The 8,748-nt window shown below is 37.2% G+C and overlaps 2 protein-coding genes across 6 annotated transcripts in view; one reads left to right on the plus strand and one right to left on the minus strand.

Annotated features, from left to right (window-relative positions):
- Positions 1-8,748, plus strand: part of PPM1E (protein phosphatase, Mg2+/Mn2+ dependent 1E) — a 205,316-nt gene that overhangs the window by 142,871 nt on the left and 53,697 nt on the right. The gene's annotated exons all lie outside the window — the stretch shown is intronic.
- The window catches only part of TRIM37 (tripartite motif containing 37), a 283,770-nt gene that overhangs the window by 88,907 nt on the left and 186,115 nt on the right, over positions 1-8,748 (minus strand). The gene's annotated exons all lie outside the window — the stretch shown is intronic.

Here is an 8,748-nt window from a genome sequence, read left to right on the forward strand (position 1 = left end):
GAGAAGGGACAGGGAGACAGGCTTTGTCTGTTTATGCCTGAGTTTGTAGTAGTCCACAAGTATATCGTATCAGTAGTTGCAATGACCAAAGACTGTATTTAATCACGTATGGTCACTAGTTAGTTAATTTGAAAAGTCATGAGTTTCACATCTTTATAACTCTCACTCAACTCAGAGTTGGCTGTGTTAAACACTATTATTATATCCCAAATAGTTTTATTTTTGTTGTAAATTCAAGGGACTTTAAAATGTTTATCTCTATTAAAATGCATTGTAGTTTATTTACTTTGCAATATGGAATGGAATAGTATTGGACTAGTGGATTGAAGATCTGTGTTCTAGGTTCTGTCCCATTACTTTGTAAGTGTGACTAATTTACTTAACTCATTTTTCATATCTATAAAATGGGAATAATCATATCTTATCTCCAGCTATGCCTACTATTCAACATGCATTCTCAGAGGTGCTCCATTTAAATAGATTTTAAAGGCCATTAAATAGTTTGGGAAAAAATAGTTTCTAGCAAAATATTTCAATTAAGCTGTTAATAGCTGCTCCTTACAGGTTGTTGTAAGGATTAAATGAGATCATATACATAAAGACAATGCCTGGCACATAATAAATTCTCAATAAACAGAAAATAGCTGATAGAGGTAGAATTTTCTATTGCCCTGTTTTTCTGATCCTATTTAAGTAAATATTCAGTTAAGCCTTGTTCATTCTTCATAAGCCTTTGATAATTCCCTGTTGCTAAATAAATTTTATAACAGAAGCTAGCTAATCAGATATTATGGATACTATAGAAAGAATTCCTACCTAAAAATTGAAGGTTGACTACATAACTTCTATGCTTCCTTCTGTTTTATGTTTTAATACCTATTATACCTACCCCACAGGGTTTGATAAGGGATAACCAAGATAATATATGTGAAAACCATTTGTAAACGTAAAGTAGGATACAAATATATGATATACCACTAATTAGCTAGTTGACAGAGATTCCTTCAGTAACTATAAGAACTATCTATATTCACTGGAAATTAAAGGGTATACCTGATGTGTTAAGATTTTTTTTTTCTGGTGAGACCTGGAGTTTATTATTACTATTGTAATTGTTGCTGTTGTTATTGTCTTTGTTTATATTTGTTTCCCTAGCTAGAGAATTATAGCACTTTTTAAATATAGCATCCATTCAGTCCATTTACTTCTACGATAGTTTTTCCTGAGGCGATGCCAAGAGGTGTTGCTATGGTTAAGGTTATAATTCAGCATTTCCATTAAGGAGACGTCTTTCCAAAAACCATTTTAAAATAGGCAGTAGCTCTCTGCAATCAGATTCGTTCAGCTTGATGCCACTACTCTTGGTTTTAACTTAAACAGCACAGACCGATTTTATGGTGACTTCAGAAGGGAAGCTATAGATGGAAAGCAGAATGATTTTGAGCCCTGCTCCAGTGTCTAGTGCCAATTATTTCTTCTTCTCATTATGAGAATAACACATGCTTTGTACTGTTATGGTTCTTCTGCAAAAAAAAAAAAAAAATTTACGACCATGTTTTTTTTTTTTAAGTTTTGTTCAGTTTTCATTTATTGACCTTACCAGATCATTTCAAATTCAAATTATACATACCACTATGAACAAAGGTCTTTTCCTAGATGTTTTTCATGTAATTCCTGAAAATAATTTCTCAGATCTTTCTCAGTATCAAAAGCCAGTGTGAGATTGACATTTTGTCACTGGTTGCTATATTTTGCTACTTCCCCCATCAGCATTGCTATTTCTTTTCTTTTCTGTTTTTTTTTTTTCTCCTTCTTCCCTAGTTTATTTTCTGAATTTAACAGTGGGGAATCCATTTGACTGTGCTCACAGCAGGTAATAAGTACTATAGTCACTGGATTGGTTTCTTTGGATGGTTAAAAGAATAAGGGTAATTAAGCTTTTCTGAAGCTGCCAACTGTATTGGGGGTTTGGTGCATATTTAAGGCTTATTTAAAAATAGGTCCTTCAGAAATTGAACTATTTAACTGGTAGAATTCCTAAGGGCATATTCCTTTATCAGGTAGAGATTACTTAGATGACTGGAATTTGTGTCAAGTAAAAGAAAATCCTCTTTCACGTAAGGCTAGATTTAATGCTGTATTATCTCATTATGACTTATCATGTTTAATTTATAATTTTAGTTTGGTGTTTTTTACTTACCATAAATTTCCTAAAATAGCTTTTTACAAACTGAATAAGAAACATTTATTTAGATACTTTCAAAGATTCGGATTCAGGGGGATCTTTGCTTCTTGAATTCAAAATCTAAATCTAGGTAAAATATAGAAAAGACATTGTTTGGGGACTTCCCTGGCGGCACAGTGGTTAAGAATCTGCCTGCCAGTGCAGGGGACACGGGTTCAAGCCCTGGTCCAGGAAGATCCCACACGACACAGAGTAATTAATAAGCCCGTGCGCCACAGCTACTGAGCCTGCGCTCTAAGGCCCGCAAACCACAGCTACTGAAGCCTGCGCACCCTAGAGCCTGTGCTCTGCAGCAAGAGAAGCCACCGCGATGAGAAGCCCATGCACCGCATCGAAGAGTAGCCTACTCACAGTAACGTAGACCCAACGCAGCAAAAAAAAAAAAAGACATGTTTTTATAAGCTATAGTCATGAGATCTAAATTTTATTCTAAGTAAACTGGGATGTTGGTATCTTTAAGACTCCAGGCATTCTAACAGAGCCATAAATAAGAGCAGAGCTATCATTATTTCTAGTCAACATAGCACTGCCCACTTTCACCACTTCTATTCAACATAGTACTGAATGTTCTAGTCAGAGCAATTAGACAAGAAAAAGAAATAAAAGGCATTCATATTGGAAATGTAGAAGTAAAATGATATGTTACAGATCATATGAGCTTATATGTAGAAAACCCAAAAGGTTCCACCAAAAAAAAAAAAAAACAACCTGTTAGAATTAAGAAATGAATTCTGCAAAGTAGCAGGATATAAAGTCAACACACACAAATCAGTTGCATTTCTATATGTGAACAATATGAAGAGGAAATTACAAAAACATTTTCATTCACCATAGCATCAAAAATAATAAAATACCTAGGAATTAATTTAACCAAGGAGGTGAAAGACTTTTATAATGAACTACAAAACATTGCTGAAAGAAATTAAAGAAGACATATAAATGGGAAGAAATCCCATGCTTGTGGGTTGGAATATGTAATATTATTAAGATATCTACCCAAAGTGAAATACAGATTCAATGCAATTCCTATCAAAATCCCAATTATGTTTGTTGCAGAAATAGAAAAACCTATGCTAGAATTCATGTGAATCTCAAGGCATCCCAAATAGCTAAAACAAACTTGGGGGAAAAATAGAACAAAATCAAAGGACTCATATTTTGTAATTTTAAAACTTACTCTAATGCTTCAATAATCAAAATGGTGTGGTACTGCATAAAGACAGATATAGAGACCAATGGAATAATATAGAGAGCCAAAAAAAAAACCCTCACATATATGGTGAAATTATTTTGGAAAGGGTGTCAAGATCATTCAAAAGGCAAAGGAAAGTCTTTACAACAATGGTGCTGGGAAAACTGGATATCCACATGCAAAAGAATGAAGTTGGACCCTTACCTAACACCATATAAAAAAGTTTACTCAAAATGGATCAAAGGGGACTTCCTGGGTGGCGCAGTGGTTAAGAATCTGCCTGCCAATGCAGGGGACACGGGTTCGAGCCCTGGTCTGGGAAGATCCCACATGCCGCAGAGCCAGTAAGCTCATGTGCCACAACTACTGAGCCTGTGCTCTAGAGCCCACGAGCCACAACTACTGAAGCCCGCACACATAGAGCCCGTGCTCCGCAACAAGAGAAGCCACCGCAATGAGAAGCCCACGCACCGCAATGAAGAGTAGCCCCTGCTCGCCGCAACTAGAGAAAGCCTGAGTGCAGCAATGAAGACCCAACGCAGCCAAAAATAAAATTAATTAATTTTTAAAAATGGATCAAAGACTAAAATGTGAGACCTAAAACAGTAAAACTCCTAGGAGAAAATCTAGAGCAAAAGCTTTACAACACGGTATTTTACAATGATATGTTGGATATGACACCAACAGCATAGGCAACAAAAGAAAAAATCGACAAATTGGACTTCATAAAAATTTAAAATTTTGTGCATCAAAATATACTATCAACAGAGTAAAAAAGCAACCGACAGAGTGGAAGAAAATATTTGTAAATCATGTCTGATAAGGGATTAATATCCAGAGTACATAGAGAACTCCAAAAACTCAACAACAAAAAAAACAAACCCAATTCAAAAATGAGCAAAGGACTTGAATAGACATTTCTTCAAAGAAGATAAGCAAATGGCCAATAAGCACATGAAAATATGCTCAACATCACTAATTATTAGGGAAATGCAAATCAAAACTATAATGAGATACAACCTCACATCCATTAGGATGGCTGCTATCGAAAAGAAAACAAAAAACAGGTATTGGTGAGGATATGGAGAAATTGGGACCCTTGTGCACTGTTCATAGGAATGTAAAATTGTACAGCTGCTGTTGAAAACCGTATGATAGTTCCTCAAAAAATTAAAAGTAGAATTACCATATTAGAATTACCTAAAAGAATTGAAAGCAAGGTCTCAAAGAGATATTTGTGCACCTATGTTCATAGCAGTATTTTTCACAGTAATTAAAATATGGAAGTAACCCAAGTGTCCATCAACAGATGAATGGATAAGCAAAATGTGGTAAACAATGGCATATTGTTCAGCCTTAAAAAGCAATGAAATTCTGACATGCTACAACATGGATGAACCTTGAGGACATTATGGTAAGCGAAAAGTCAGTCACAAAAACAGAAATCTGTATGATTTCCCTTATATGAGGTACTTAGTGTAGTCAAAATCATGGAGACAGAAAGTAGAATGGTGGTTGCCAAAGGCTGGGGGAGGAGGGAATGGGGAGATAGGAGATTTGTTGTGGGGAGTTTTATGAGTATAGAGTTTCAGTTTTACAAGGTGAGAAGAGTTCTGGAGATTGATGGTGGTGATGATTGCACGACATTGTGAATGTATTTAATACCACTGAACTGCACACTTAAAATGGTTAAAATGGTAAATTTTAATGTTATGTGTATTTTAACACAATAAAAATTTTTTAAAAAGAGACAATGGAATAGAGAAAGTAGAGACAGCAAATACAAATTGCTCTTTCAAATTTGGTTGTAGCAGGCAGCAGAGAAATGGAACATTGGCTGGGAAGGTGAGATGTTGGTCAAGAAACTTGTATTTTAACATTGGAGATACTTTATACTGTTGGGGCTGATTTACAGAGAGAAAAATTGATAATATGAGAAGAAAATTGCAGGAGTAATATCCTTGGTGGTTTTAGAGGGGATGGAATCTGGTAGATAAGTGGAAGAAATGGCCTTATGTAGGAGCACGGACAGTTTTATCATTGTAATAGGGAGAAAGAGCTTACAGTTACAGGTGTACATAGCTTATGTGATGGGAGCTTATGTGAGTTCTAATCATTTCTGTTTTCTCAATGAGAATGAGGAGAGGGAAGGAAGAGAGAGTAAGCTGATTTAGAAAATATATAGTAAGTCGTTAAGCAACATTAAGGGCCCTCTTAAAGTTAGTGGTCATGAATTAAAGGAAGACAAGTCTGTATGTTTGAATTTTACTTTTGTCACATTCGGCTGTTTGTGTGATGGCTGGAGTAAGGAGAGAGTTGGAGTTAACCAGGATTTTACAAAGTGAGTTTGGCAGGATAAGTGACTTGAGAATTTATGCAAAGGGATTATTATAATGATGGACCAAGAAAGGAGAGTAGTGAAGACTGTAGGGAACATGGATTAAAGGTCCTGGTGGAGTTAAATTGTTGACGTCCATATTCTGTAGGGAGTGACTTGGAAAGGTAGGAGCTGGTAGGTGGAGAGTGAGATGCTTGAAATGGGTATTATGAAGGTTCTTAGTAATGACATGGCCTAGGGGATGATCATGGAACTGACTTGAAGTGGAGGACAGGATCATTGGAGGTGAGGAGGCCCATCTCCTCTGAATGTTGGAAGGATCATCTGTGTAGACACTGAAATCACTAAAAATTTATAAGAGTTGTGGAAGGACAGTAATGTAGGTGCTAAATATTTGAATAATGAGACCATATGATGTGGAGGTCTGCTGAAGACTCTAATGGTAGTAGGTAGTGAATGAAATAGTCCAATAGCGTAGTTTTAAAGGGTTTTAGGGAGAAGGTAGGTGGCAATGACAAGCAAGAAACACATCTAACCTATCTCAAGGCCAGGTGATACAAGGGATGAAAGAAAAAACTGAGAGGGCTCAAGGAAAACAGTATCTTCAAGGGAGTCAAGTATCGGTAATGTAAGAAGGTGAAAGGAATGGAACACTCAGAGAAGAGGCTGAAGATACGAGATTTGTTAACGATAGACCTTTAGTTCCAGAGAGCGCAGTGGAAGAGTTGGGGAGGTTGAAGAGGAAGGATATGAGTCCAGGTTATTTTAAGGGACATACAGAGCTTAATGGAGATGAGAGACTGTGATATAAGGGATTACCTGGGAGATGTTGGCTTTTTGAGGTGACTGAGATATAGGGCATAATTGGATTGATTCTTGGAGGAGATGATTCTCAAACCCTAGCCACTGTGTCACCTAGGACTTCTAGATAGCTCATATAGTAAAAACTGTCAGGCTTCCTGGTTATGCCACTGATTTATTTATTTTATTTCTAAAAGTAATATTATGTTACGATTACAAATTCAAATAATACAGAAAAATGAAACTTCATTTCCTACTACTGCTGTCCAGTTATTTAGAAGTGTGTGTACATGTCAACACCTAAATCCCTTTTTAAAATACTGATACTATTCTCTTACTTGCTTCTTTCTCTTAACAATATATCTTGGACATCTGTGTGCAGCAGCAGAAGATATAGGTTTACCTTATTCTTTTTACTGGCTTTTTTTTTTTTTTTTTGCTGTGCCACGCAGCTTGTGGGATCTTACTTCCCCAACCAGGGATCGAACCTGTGCCCCCTGCAGTGGAAGCACAGAGTGCTAACCACTGGAATGCCTGGGAAGTCCCTGGCTTTTTTTTTTTTTTTTAATTTTATTTATTTATTTATTTACTTATTTATTTACTTATTGATTGATTGATTGATTGATTGCTGTGTTGGGTCTTCGTTTCTGTGCGAGGGCTTTCTCCAGTTGCGGCAAGTGGGGGCCACTCTTCATCACGGTGCGCGGGCGTCTCATTATCGCGGCGTCTCTTGTTGCGGAGCACAGGCTCCAGACGCGCAGGCTCAGTAGCTGTGGCTCACGGGCCTAGTTGCTCTGCGCATGTGGGATCTTCCCAGACCAGGGCTCGAACCCGTGTCCCCTGCATTGACAGGCAGATTCTCAACCACTGCGCCACCAGGGAAGCCCTCCCTGGCTTTTTAATGCATTGTGTTCCATTGTATTTAACCAGTGCCCTATAGATGGGACAGTTGGATTACTTCTAGGTTATCTCTGATTGACTAGAATTAAAGGAGGAGGGAAAAGGACTGCTGCTTTTTATTATAAGTCCTTTTGTATTTTTGATTTTTTATATAGTTAAAAAAATATATATGTTTGTACATATATTCTTGGTTTTTATATATGCTATCTAAAAGTTATAATAAAGAAACACAAATATTAATACCCTTAGAGACCACAACCAATTAATTGTGCTGCCAGATTATTTTGTGTTTGTGTTCATCTCCTAATAAACTTTGCCACTTGTATTTAATTGAAGAGTAGCTTGAGATTTTAGAAGCCCATTTAAAAAAAAAAACTGTTACTATTTACATGGCATTTGTCAAAATTGGATTGTCTTCAGTACAACATAACAAAAACAAAATAGAAAAAGAAAGCTAGATATCAAGGCTGATAGAACTTTGCAACAATATCTACAACTTCAGGTTTAAAGTGTTTACATTAATTAAACCAACCTCATTTTCTAATGGAATTGACATATTATTTATTTATTTATTTATTTTTAAATTTTTGGCTGCTTTGGGTCTTAGTTGCAGTGAGCAGGGGCTACTCCTCATTGTGGTGCGCGGGCTTCTCATTGCAGTGGCTTCTCTTGTTGCGGTGGCTTCTCTTGTTGCGGAACATGGGCTCTAGGCAGGTGGGCTTCAGTAGTTGTGGCTTGCAGGCCTAGTTGCTCTACAGCATGTGGGATCTTCCCGGACCAGCGATCGAACCCGTGTCCCCTGCATTGGCAGGCGGATTCATGACTACTGGGCCACTAGGGAAGTCCCTGGAATTGACTTTATAATATGTAAATGTTATAAGTTCAAATGTATAAAATAAATGTGTACTTAAAACAAGTTATTCAGGGACTTCCCTGGTGGTCCAGTGGCTAAGACTCTGCACTCCCAGTGCAGGGGGCCTGGGTTCGATTCCTGGTCAGGGAACTAGATCCCACATACTGCAACTAAGACTTCGCATGCTGCAACTAAAGATCCCGCATGCCGCAACTAAGACCTGACACAGCCAAATAAATAAGTAAATAAAGAAATATTTTAAAAATAAATTTATTTATTTATGGCTGTGTTGGGTCTTCATTGCTCTTCGCGGGCTTTCTCTAGTTGTGGCGAGTGGGGGCTACTCTTCGTTGCAGTGCGTGGGCATCTCATTGTGGTGGCTTCTCTTGTTGCGGAGCACAGGCTCTAGGCACATGGGC

Source organism: Balaenoptera borealis (assembly GCF_965194805.1).
Source record: "Balaenoptera borealis genome assembly, chromosome: 20".
Taxonomy (NCBI): domain Eukaryota; kingdom Metazoa; phylum Chordata; class Mammalia; order Artiodactyla; family Balaenopteridae; genus Balaenoptera; species Balaenoptera borealis.